Below are 13,498 nucleotides of genomic sequence, written 5' to 3' on the forward strand. Positions count from 1 at the left end.
GAACAAAACAAATACCCCAAATGCATGCTCCATTGAAACACCTCCTGAAGCCACATTCTACTACCTACAGTTACTACCCAGCTAATTAGATTTAACCTAATATTCTAATAAACTGAGAATGGATGTTAGGACAAAGAGATTTAGAAACTTATCCATGGATTCAAAGCAAATAAATGGTAAAGTCAGATTTAAAATCAAAGCAGTGTATTAATGGGGAGGAAGAAAGGAATATCCAAATAAAAGGATTTGCCCATTGAGTAGTTTTGTTGCCTTTTAATTCAAGATATACTTGATTCAAAATTTCATGAGCATTTCATAAGAAATAGAATTAAGAATAATTTACTTTGAAGTTTAAATTCTGTTACATTTTTCAGATTTAAATAATGCCCCACTCATAATGGCAAACAGCGGTGAACATTTGATATGTTATTAGATTTCTAGGGCTGCCATACAAAATACTATAGTCTAGGTTGCTTAAACAACTGAAATTTATTTCCTCTCTGATCAAGATGTTAGCTGGTTTGGTTTCTTCTGAAGTGTAGGAAGCTTTAGAATCTTTCTTTAGATTCACATGACCATTTTCTCCCTGGGTCTTCATGTAGTTTTCCCTTTGACCATGTTTGCATCCTAATCTCCTCTTCTTATAAGAAAACTAGTCATATTGGATTAGAGGCCACTGTAATGACTTCCTTTAACCAAATTACATCATTGAAACTCTCCACATATAGCCATGTTTTGAGATATTGGGTTCAAGGACTTTAATGTATGATTTTAGACAATACGAAATTCAACTCATAAAGCCACTAAACTTCCTGATTCCAAAATGTATTTCAAAGATATAGTAATCAAAAAAATTACTGACATATAACAAACTGACCAATGAAACAGAAAGAAACCCCAGAAATATATTCACTCATTTATGATCAATTTATTTTTTGAAAAAGATGCCAAGAACACATAATAGGGAAAGAACAATGTCTTCAATAATTATTGGAAAATTTATATCCATGTGCAGGAAAATGAAATGAGACCCTTGTCTCCTTTCATATATAAAAATCAACTCAAAATGCATTAATGACTTCAACATAAGACACCAAACCATAAAAGAAATAGGTTAAAATATGGGAAAACTCCATGACATTGGCCTGGGGAATAATTATTTGGATAGGACCCCAAAATCATAGGCAACAAAAACTAAAATGTTTCTGTACAGAAATGGTAACAACAAGGACATAGACAATAGACAGATTGAGAGTCTATATTTGTAAACCAAATAAGGGATTAATATTCAGAAAGTTAAACAACCATTTTAACTCGATAGTAACAATACAGCCTGATTAGAAGATGGGAAAAGGACCTGACTAGACATTCTCATTAAAAGGGACAAGAAGTACAGTGAATATGAAAGATGCTCAATACTACTAATCAATAAGGGAAATGTCAAATAAAATGACAATAAGGTATCATTTATACTCATTAAAATATTTATTATCATAGATGAAAATTAAGTCAACTTTTCACTGCTATGACCAAAAGAACTGACAGGAAAAATTTTACAGGATGGAAAATTTGTTTTGGAAGAAAAAAATTATTTTTGGGCTCATGGTTTCAAAGTTTTCAATCCATAGATGGCTTACTCCATTGCTTTGTGTGTCAGGTGAGGGAGAACATCCTGGCAGAAGAGTGTGGCAGAGAAAAACAGTTTAGGACATAGAATCAGGAAGCAGAGAGAGAACCCTCCCCTTCTGCAAAAGCAGAACAAAACAAATACCCCAAAGGCATAACCCAATGACCCACCTCCTGCAGCCATATCCTACCTACCTACAGTTAATTTCCAGTAATCCCTATTAGGAGATTAATAGGTTAAACTCTCATAACCCAACAATTCTACTCCTAAACTTCTTCGCATTGTCTCTCACATGAGCTTTTGTGGGACATATCACATCTAAAACATAATAAACTTAAACAAGTGTTAGGAGATGTAGAAAAGAGGACTCTTGCACATTGTTGGTGAGATGTAAATTAGCACAGCCATTATGGAAAACGATATATATGTTCCTCAAAATATTAAAAATAGAATTACCATTTGATCCACTTATACCACTACTGGATATATATCCAAAAGACAAGAATCCAGCCTGTCAAAGGGATATCTGCACTTCCATGTGTATTGCATTATTACTCTCAATAGTCAATATATGTAATCAACCTAAGTATCCATCAACTAATGAATGGATAAAGAAAATAGAGCATATAGACACAATGGAATACTATCTAGCCATAAAGAAGTAAAGAATGGGGCTGGAGTTGTGGCTCATCAGTAGAGCTCTCACCTCGAACATGCAAAGCCCTGGGTTTGATCCTCAGCACCACATAAAAATATATGAATAAAATAAAGGAATTGTGTCCATCTGCAACTAAAAAATAAATATTAAAAAAAAAACAAGAAAAGCCTGTTATTTATGACAACAGGAATGAGCCTGGGGGACATTTTGTTAGGTGAAATAAATCAGGTACATAATGACAACTAGTATATGGTATCACTTTACTTGTGGAATCTGACAATGTCAGACCCATAGAAACAGGGTGAAATGGTGATTATTATCAGAAGCTGGGGGTTGAAGAGATTGAAGAGATTTTAGTCAAAGAATGCAAATTTTCAATATATTTTGAGGATGATGATGTTAGTTCTCTTTGAAGATCTTGTAGAATGTGGCTGCAAATCTATCCAGTCATTTGTTGGTAGGGTTTTGGTGGCATCGTCATTTTTGTGACTTGAAGTTGAGCTGTTTAAATTTTCTATATCCTCCTGGTTCAATTTAGGTGGATCATATATCTATAGAAATTTGTCAATGTATTCAAGATTTTCAAATGTATTAGAGTATAAATTTTCAAAATCATTTATCTGATTTTATTCTATATTTTAGTAATGTCCTTGGTCACATTTCTTTTTTTGTCATAGATTTTAATAATCTTATTTTATTGAACACATGCATACAAGGCATCACATTTAGCTATAAGACTATTTAAAGATAATTTTTATATATCTACATAAACTTGATCATGACACCACTTTCCTCCTCAAAAGTATTTTATCTGTATTATTTACATTGGAATACCCAGAATACTTGTGTTACACATATGATATTGTTAAATCTATGGTGATAATTACCTTTCCAAGAAGATTAATGTTGCATACTCTAGTTAAAATTTTGGTGTCAGTGCATGAAAACATGGAGAATATTCTACAGAGGGGTATTATTCCTAACTATTTAAATACTGATTTATTAATGTTAAATTAAAAAAATTTGGCAATTGCTCATCTAGTCTTAAGTAGAAAATAGATAATTAATGAAGTTGCTATGATTCTTGGAGTACTATATGTGTTTCTGTGTGTATACATGTACTTTATTTGCCCCCAATCCTGCCCCTTACAATCTGTGTGGAAGAGATATGAGTTCTTTATGAATTTATTTAATCCTATAATTTTCATTTCTAAATAGGAGTCCCTACACACAATAAAACCTTTAGCAATAGAAGACATGCAATCCATATTTTCCAATTCTGTAATAACATAGAAATATGCACGTTTCCCTTTTTTTTAAATTTAATAAAATGTGTCCACAAAACCTCAAATGTGTCTTTTTTTCTCTGAACAATTTGTTTTAATTCATTTACTTTGGCAATTATAATAATATTTAATAAAATACAGATTATGAAAATGTACTCAAAATGGTAATTTTCAAAAAGATTTTGTCTATGATGTGGAACAAATATTAAAGGTAAGAAAATGGATTCTAATGAATACTTCAAGATGTATGGTAAAATGTAAGTCATTTAGTGGTTTCCTTTACACATAAATTTAATTCTGATCCTAATGAATGTCCACTTTGGAGTATTTTGCTAATTTATATTATTACTTTAGAGGTCTATTTCACATGGAATAAAACGTTTTATTAAGAAAGATGATATTACATAACTCATCAAGAAAATTATTTTTCTGTACCACAATCCACGGAAAAATTCAGCACCACTAATTTTCTGAAAGAAGTGATTCATTTGAATAATTTGAAACATAGAAGTTAAATAAAATTTTTTAATTTTTGGTAAAATTATATGAATGCATTATGTTATTTCAATTTTTATTTATTTCCTAAATTAAAGTATAATTGTGCAAAATTTAATTAGCATTGTTAATTTGTGTAGTTTAAGATAATATCAAGGTCTCTGAACCTTCTTATGGAGTCTGTGAACTCTTAATGTTGACTCCTGAGGAATTCTAAAATGTTATATAGTTTATTTGATGACAGACCTATTAGGATGTAGAAAATGCTAAGAAGCCTAACTATTTCACCTTCTAAGAAGTCTATCTTCTTAGATTTAATAAATAATAGATCACTCATAAAAATTCCTATAAATTTCCTTTTTACTTGTATATATGTATCCTATTCCAAAATGAAGTAAAACTCAATAAGTTAAAGTAAACTAATAGTAAAATTTTTGAAAAATGGACAGCTTTCAGGTATTTCAAATATACAGCAACTGCACTTTGTATAACTTTCTGAACTAAACTAAATATTGTCATCTGAATTATATCTGCTTAAAGAAATTAGACATAATTTCCCAAAAGTGAAGGAAGGAATGATCCATTTGTAATTGAATTCCAGAAAGTCCTGCTTATTTTCTTGGCCACTGTTGTTCAATGTACTTTTTACTAGGAAGAGTTTGACAGGTAGAGATGGTCCATAAGTTGTTAATTTCTGCTTTTAGAATATTCATGAGATCTAATGAGAATATAATGCAAGTATTTTTGGTTTTTTTTTTCATTTCTCATGTGTATTTCCCACTTGGGCCTCTTTACATTTTATGTAAGATATATTTTCTTTTTCTAGTTTATATAACGTGATTTCAATTTTTTAATGTGTCACTTTGATATCTTGAATTAAATATTCTAGATGTGGGACAGAGTACTTAATTAGCAAGTTTGTAATTAGGTATTATATAAGAAAGAATTTTTAATGTTTATTTCATGATTATCTGATTCTTGACCATGGTAAGGATGGATTAGAGTTAGCTACTGATTTATAAAATGCTATTCAAATTTTAAGACAAGGTAGCACTCAGGATACTCAATTGCAATACTCAAGTAATGATTATCTAACTAATGATTTAATTGGTTTAACTTGTTACACAGTCTTGTTTGACTAGGTGACCAGTAGAGCATAAAAGACCCTTAGGAAAACTTCATCAGAGCTTGCTTCAGACATGAAGATTCTTCACACACATTTTAATGTTTAATAATCCTGATATGAAATTTATACTATGAGGCTGAGAAAGGACCCAGGAGAAATGCATCTACAGGTTGCTTAAGCTTCCAACACTTTCCTGTGATGTTTTCTTTTCCCGTTGTTTTATGTGAATCCTTTTAATAATCTGAGCTTATATAATCATAAGATCCAAATATTACTTACAATAAACTATACTCAGATTATAACATTATCTAAAGATAAAAAGTTGACCAGATCCACTCTTTTAAAAATATTTTTAGTTGTAGTTGAACATGATACCTTTATTTTATTTATTTATTTTTATGTGGTGCTGAGGATCAAACCCAGCACCTCACACTCTTTAATATAGCATCACAGAGACAAAAAATGAGCACTTTCTCCAAAGAGGAAACTAAAAAGAGAGATGATGAAGTGATTATAGATGGTGAAAAATCTCAAAGTCCTGAAGTTCTCAAGCTTGAGGCCCAGAAAGCTAAGAGTCTAATCCTAGTTTGAAGGCTTTAGGCTCAAAATTCAAGAAGAGCCAATGTTTCTGTTTGAATCCAAAAGAAAGGGGAAAACCAAAAAAACAAACAAATGAAACTTGCTTGAAGAAAGCCAGGCAAGTATTTCACTTTTACTTGGGATAAAGTTGGGTTTTGTGTTATTCAGCCCTTCAATTTACTGGGTGATGGTCACACATATTAGGGAGAATAATCTACTCTGTGTACAAATTCAAATATTAGTCTCATCCAAGTCACCCAAACATGCAAAGAATAATGTTTAACCAAACATTTAGCACCCTGTGATCAGTCAAAGTGTTACATGCAATTATCTGTCACACACTACAAAGAAAACATTTATGGAATTATACAAAAGAAAATGAGAAAAGAATCAAAATATGTCCTTACCCCCCACCCCCAAAATCAACTAAGCACAAAGAAATCCTTTAATAGAGAAAAAGGACAGCAGATCTGATGAAATAAAATGAAACAAATAGCAGAATGGCAAAAGTAAGATTTTCCTATCTTTTTTTTTTCTTTTTGCTTTACTATCTTATTTGTAAATGGATTAAGCTCTCCAGTCAAAAGACATGGAATGCAATCTGTAAAGTAATCTAAAGCTGTACTTTAGATCTAAGCTAAAAATGAAAGGATGGTAAACGATATTCTATGTACATAATGAATTTCTTTTTTCAACAAAAGAGCAGATATGATGACATTAATATCAAAAATAATGTAAGTAAAAAAGTATAAGAGATAAAGAAGGATATTATATAATATTCTCATTGTCATGAAGAAGATAACCTGAGGAGAGCTCCTGAGAATGCAAATTAAATTCAACTGCCCAGAATACATGTAAATTTCCCATGGAGAACACAAACTTACCATTGCAAGCCACTAAGTCATTATGGTAGTTTTGCATGATATTATCTACATAGCTACTTAGGCAAAATGAAGTGAAAATGTATCATACTGAAGAAAAATATGAAATGCAGCATACCTCCTTTTAAAGAACAGCGGTTAGATTTTTAGCAGATGTCCAAGCTGAAAAATTAAGAGATAGCTTTATAACCCTGGCAGTAAAAACTTACATCATTGAACTCTATATGAAACAAAATATTGTTCCAATGTGATGGAAAAATACATACTTAAGATGGACAAAAATGGAAAATTTAGTACTGAATGATTTACCCTACAGAAAATGCTTATAATAGGTTTTAGGAAAAAATGTGAGACCACAGAGCAGCTTAGAGATGCTGATAACACTGAAAAGCAATAAAAAGATAAATATTCTGTTCAGTATAAATGAATATTTACTGCTTAAAGGTATTATTATTATCACTTAAGAAGTTTAGGGATAGGAGGAGCACTGGGGATTGAATTCAGGTACATTCAACCACTGAGCCACATCTCCAGCCCCTATTTTGCATTTTCTTTATAGATAGGGTCTCACAGAACTGCTTAGTGCCTCCCTGTTGCTGAGGCTGGCTATGAACTTGTGATCCTCCTGCCTCAGCTACTGGCGACACTGGGATTGCAGGCATGTGCCACCGCACCTGGCAAGAATTTATATATATATATATATATATATATATATATATATATATATATGCAAATAAATTGGTGAAATCTACAGCATTGATGTATAAGTCAGGAGAGGGGGATACATTTAAATAAATTTTATAATGCATTTCTATCATTTAAGAATAAGAAGGATGGAACTAGAGACCATCAAGTTAAGCAAAAATAAGTCAAAATCAGAAGGTTAAGTGTCCTGTTGTTTTCTGTCATATGCAGAAGCAAGAGAAGAAAAAGGTAAACAAAGGTGGGGGTAGATTTTTTAAAATTCAAAGGGAGACCAGTAGAGGCAAGCGACCAAGAGGTAGGAGGCACAGAAATAGGAGGGAAATGCTGGAGAATGAAAATTGGCCAAATTGTATTTTTAGATTGTATGCATGTATGCGTATATAACAACAAATCCCAGCAATGTGTACAACTATAATGCACCAATACAAAGAAATGAAGAAAAAATAAAGTTAGATGTGTAGGAAAAGATTGACTTTATGAGTCCAGTCTATATGTTAACATTACCAGGGTAGCACCTGAAAGGGTATTAAAAAAGTACATAGCTCTCTAAATAATAGATACAACTATAATGATTTAAAAATTAAAGAGAAAAGTGTAAGCCACATATGACAAAAGGAGTATGAATGGAGTAGAAATATCATCAATTAAACATTCCAAATAGTTGTGATTATTGTAAACATAAAGGCAGTAATCTTTTCAGTTAAAAGACACAAATAATCTGACAAGATAGAAACAAAAACCTAGCTGTATCCTCTTTGGCATTCTAATCAAAAGAATAGATATACACAGACAAAAGCTAATCAAAAGAAGGTTGTAAAGATAGTGACATCAAACAAGGTAGATTTGAGATAAAATAATTAGTAAAGATAAAACTGTTATGAGGTGCTTGATGTACTGATGAAGTAAAACAAAACATTATTTTATGCAACTATATTTTAGCCTGAATACCCATATAAAACATTGATTATCTACAGGGAGAAAATTGAGTTTGCTCTCAGACTAGAAGATTCTAGCATATATTTTGTAGTAAGGTATGAGTAGCAAAATAATGTCAAAATCAAGATATTGCAAAATCAGGCAACTTGAACATAAAATTTGACCTAATAACGTTTATGATTGTATTCTAAATCTATAGAATATCTATTTTTAGAATCCATTATGATGTTTTTAGTTTCATTATAGCTTTACACAATATTTGTATTTATTATGCTTTATTTGAACATGCACATAATTTGATCAATGTCATTTTTAATACTTTTCCTTTCCCTCTCCTCCTCTCTCCCCATGATACACTTGCTCTATAATACAGATCAATTATTAATATTGTTATTCATTATTTTCACTAGTACATTATATTATATATAAAAGTGAGGTCCATTGTGGTATATCCATGCATGGACATAGGATGATCTTGTAGATTTTATGCCCCAGGACTTCCAATGCCCTCCCCTCCACTCTTGCTCTTGAGGCTCTTTCTTCACTCTATTGGTCTCCCTCAAATACTTAGTCTTTTCCCTCACACACTGTACATTTAAATTAAATGACTGGCACTTCAAAGGAATCTTAACAGATTTCTAAGGAATAAAATTAAAAAATTTTGTGAGTACAGAGTGAAGTTAAGCTAAACATTAAAAGCAAAAGATCTTTTTATGTTTTAAGGCAGAGATCACAATGGAACTTAAAAAAATTAGGTATATACTATATTAGAATACAATATATCAAAAGTTGAGATGCATGGAAACAGTGTTTTAGAGGGAGACTGAAGCTTTAAAACCATGTATTATCAGAGAATAGAAAAAGCTAAAATTGAATTAACATTTTTTCAAAATGTTCAAGGAAAGATAAACAAATTCAACAAGAATATTATAAAAAATAATATGAATTTAATAATACAAAAGAAAATAATACAGAGAAAATTAAATGTTTCTTTATTAAAAATACATGTAATTGGGGCTTTCCTAGCCCCACTCTCGTTGGGACCAGGAAACTTGTGGGGCCGCAGACCCTCGGCCCAGCACCTGAGCGGGGCGGTGAGGCGGTCGGGAAGTGACTGTTCCCTCTCCTTCACAAGTAACTGAAAATAATTTTCCTGAAAAGGTGTTACTATGTTTTTCCAATGGAAATCATTATGATATTGTCTATCCCATAAAGTATAAAGATAGTTCTGCTATGTGTCAGTCTCTCCTTTATGAATTGCTGTATGAGAAGGTATTTAAGACTGATGTTAGTAAAATCATGATGGGACTAGACACCTCTGAAGTAACTGAAAACAACAGCGAAATATCCGATTCAGAGGATGACAGTTGCAAGAGTAAAACTACCACTGCTAATGATGTAAATGGATTTAAACCTTTGTCAGGCGATGAGCACCTGAAGAACAATGGGAGCTCTTCTAGCCTGCCTTTATCTAGAAAGGTTCTTAAGTCACTTAATCCAGCAGTATATAGAAATGTCAAGTATGAGATTTGGCTAAAGTCTAAACAAGCTCAACAAAAACGTGATTATTCCATTGCTGCTGGTTTACAATATGAAGTTGAAGATAAATGCCAAGTTAGGTTGGATCACAATGGAAAGTTTTATAATGCAGACATTCAAGGGATACACTCTGAAAATGGACCAGTTTTGGTTGAAGAACTGGGAAAAAAACCTACACAGAAGAACCTCAAAGCACCTCCCCCAGAAAGCTGGAACACAGTGTCAGGAAAGAAGATGAAAAAACCTTCCAATTCTGGACAAAATTTCCATTCTGACATGGATTACAGAGGGCCAAAGAATCCAAGCAAGCCAATAAAAGCCCCATCAGCACTACCTCCTCGCCTGCAGCAACCTTCAGGAGTAAGACAACATGCGTTCTCTAGTCATTTTTCAGGGTCCCAGTCTCAGAAATCCTCCAGTGAGTACAAAAATCTTAGCAGGACACCCTCACAGATCATAAGAAATCCTGATAGTGAGAGAGTTGAAGATTTTGATCCTACAAGTCGAGAATCTCACTGTTTTGGCCTCTCCCCAGAAGAGCGCAGAGAGAAGCAAGCTATAGAGGAGTCTCGTTTACTCTATGAGATTCAGAACTTTCCCAGCTCTTTCTAGCTCATCAATGAGTCAGTCCGCTTCTCAGAGTAGCAACTCATGTGTTCAGAGAAAATCATCGCATGTAAGTGATTGGAAAGGAAGCAGGCGGAGAATGGATATAGAAGAACGAAAAGACAAAGAACCTATCCATGGACATATTCACTTGGATAAAAATCCTGAGTCAAGCACATTGGAGAATACCAGTGATGAAAAATGTACAAGAATTTCATCACCATCAAAGTCAAAGAAATTAGAGTGCCCATATCCTGCAGAACAAAAGCCAGCAGAACATGTGTCTCTTTCGAATCCAGCTCCCCTTTTAGTTTCTCCAGAGGTACATCTAACTCCTGCAGTGCCTTCTTTACCAGCCACTGTAAACTTTTGGACCAACAGGTGTCCCTGCTCCGATTCCTGTTTTATCAGTGACACAGACTTTGACCACTAGACCTGATTCTGCTGTGTCTCAAGCTCATTTAACACCCTCTCCAGTTCCTGTGTCAATTCAGGCAGTTAACCAGCCCTTGATGCCTTTGCCTCAGACACTGAGCCTTTATCAAGACCCACTCTATCCTGGGTTTCCTTATAATGAAAAGGGAGATCGAGCCATTGCACCACCTTATTCACTCTGTCAGACTGGGGAGGACCTGCCTAAAGATAAGAACATTCTTAGATTTTTCTTCAATCTTGGAGTGAAGACATATAGTTGTCCTATGTGGGCCCCACATTCTTACCTTTACCCTTTGCACCAGGCCTACCTGGCAGCCTGCAGGATGTACCCAAAGGTCCCAGTACCTGTGTATCCTCATAATCCTTGGTTCCAAGAAGCTCCTTCTGCTCAGAATGAAAGTGATTGTACTTGTACCGATGCACACTTTCCTATGCAGACTGAGGCCAGTGTTAATGGTCAGATGCCTCAGGCAGATATCGGACCACCGACATTTTCTTCACCTCTGGTTATCCCTCCATCTCAGGTGTCTGAAAGTCATGGACAGTTGTCTTACCAGGCTGATCTTGAATCTGAGAACACTGGGCAGCTTCTTCATGCTGAATATGAAGAGTCACTAAGTGGCAAGAACATGTATCCACAACCGCCCTTTGGACCTAATCCATTCTTAGGCCCAGTTCCCATTGCACCTCCTTTCTTTCCTCATGTTTGGTATGGATACCCTTTTCAGGGGTTCATAGAAAATCCTGTAATGAGGCAGAATATTGTCCTGCCTTCTGATGAGAAAGGAGAATTGGATCTGCCTCTGGAAAACCTGGATCTCTCTAAAGAATGTGGTTCAGTCTTAGCAGTAAATGAATTTAGTGAGGTTGTACACACTCCCCTGAAACAAGCGTGAGCAGCAAACATGAAGGCCGAGCAGTCATCCCAGACACGAAAGGCAGATCTGACCCTGGCTTCTGCACTTCCTGGAGCAGAGGGAAAGTCTCATCTTCCTTCTCAGATTCTAAACAGAGAGAGAGAAACTGTGCCTGTTAAACTTGAGCCTAAGAGGACCATTCAAAGTCTGAAAGAAAAACCAGAGAAAGTAAAAGATCCAAAGACTGCTGCTGATGTAGTCAGTCCTGGGGCCAACTCTATGGATAGCAGAGTGCAAAGACCAAAAGAAGAGAGTTCAGGAGATGAAAATGAAGAGTCTAATATTCTGAGAAGTGGCAGATCCAAGCAGTTCTATAATCAAACTTACGGAGGCAGGAAGTACAAAAGTGATTGGGGCTATTCTGGTAGGGGCGGATATCAACACGTGAGAGGTGAGGAGATCTGGAAAGGGCAGCCGAGCAGAAGCATGGATGAAGGTTATCAGTACCATCGACATGTCAGAGGACGTCCATATAGGGGCGATAGGAGGAGGTCAGGGATGGGAGATGGCATAGGGGACAACACACGTGATGGTTGTTGCTCTGATGTTTTAGAACAGAAGGCCTTTCTTAGGTGGAGTATTTCTGGAGGCTTTAAAAAATACATTAAAATAAAAACCCAAATTGGAATTATCTCCTCCCCTCCCCCTTTACCCTCATTCCCATTCTGGATGAGATTTTGGACATGAGTCAGGGGCAGGTGAATTTTTGGCATTGCCATTTATCTTCATTCACAATCTGTTTTCATTTATTTATCGGGTGACTGCCCCCATAAAAACTAGAAAGTAAGTTTGTTAAAGTTTTTTTTATAAACAGCCTAATATAAAACATTAAAAAAATACATGTAATTACTTGAACAAGTAAAATCGATGAGAGAAATAAGGAAAAATAATAATAATAGAATAAAAAGAGATCTATAGAAATGAAACATCATAAATCGATAATATGCATAAATTCTTACCAGCAAATTTGAAGTTTACATGAAATGGACATGTCTATATAAACACAGAAAAAACAAAATCTGAATAGTACAAAGTGGAAAAATGGATATATTACTGAAATTGAATGCATTTTTAAAGACTTTCCCACAAAGAAATCAGGTCAAGATACTGTCTTCAGTGACCCATTTCAAACATAGAAGGAAATAATTAAGGCCAAACACAGAATAGTTGTGATTATTGTAAACATAAATGCAGTAATCTTTTCTGTGAGAAAGCACTGCCTACATCCATTTATTGGACCAATATAATAACCCTGACAAAATAAAACAAAACAAAGATCTGAAAGAAACATCAAATAAGTGGAAATGGGTAGACAGTAAAGGCTAACCTGAGACTTGAGTATAAATCCAAAAATTCCAAATATAATAGTTTAAACAAAATCTGGAAATGCATAAAGGGTATACACACACACACACACACACACACACACACACACACAAATAACATATCCCAATCTAATGTGGTTTTTCCAGAAAAAAGTTTGCTTCAGAATTAAAAAGTAAATAAAAGTGAAGTAATAAAGTAAAGATGAATATTAAATATTCCAAATGTCTGTTAAGAGATGCAAGAAAAAATAATAAATTTCACTTCTAATCATAATTAAATGTTAGAACCTGCTGACAATCTAATTCCTGGTACAGTAGAGATACATAAAGAAAGACACATGCACACGCACACATCCAGTAGAGAATAAGCAGCAGCTTTATTT

General features: G+C 34.0%; 1 pseudogene; it reads left to right on the forward strand.

Moving 5' to 3' along the window:
* The window catches only part of LOC113178056 (OTU domain-containing protein 4 pseudogene), a 30,998-nt pseudogene extending 18,678 nt beyond the window's left edge, over positions 1-12,320 (forward strand).
* Positions 12,321-13,498: the final 1,178 nt, after the last annotated feature.

The sequence above is a fragment of the Urocitellus parryii genome (genome assembly GCF_045843805.1).
Source record: "Urocitellus parryii isolate mUroPar1 chromosome 8 unlocalized genomic scaffold, mUroPar1.hap1 SUPER_8_unloc_2, whole genome shotgun sequence".
In the NCBI taxonomy this organism is placed as follows: Eukaryota; Metazoa; Chordata; class Mammalia; order Rodentia; family Sciuridae; genus Urocitellus; species Urocitellus parryii.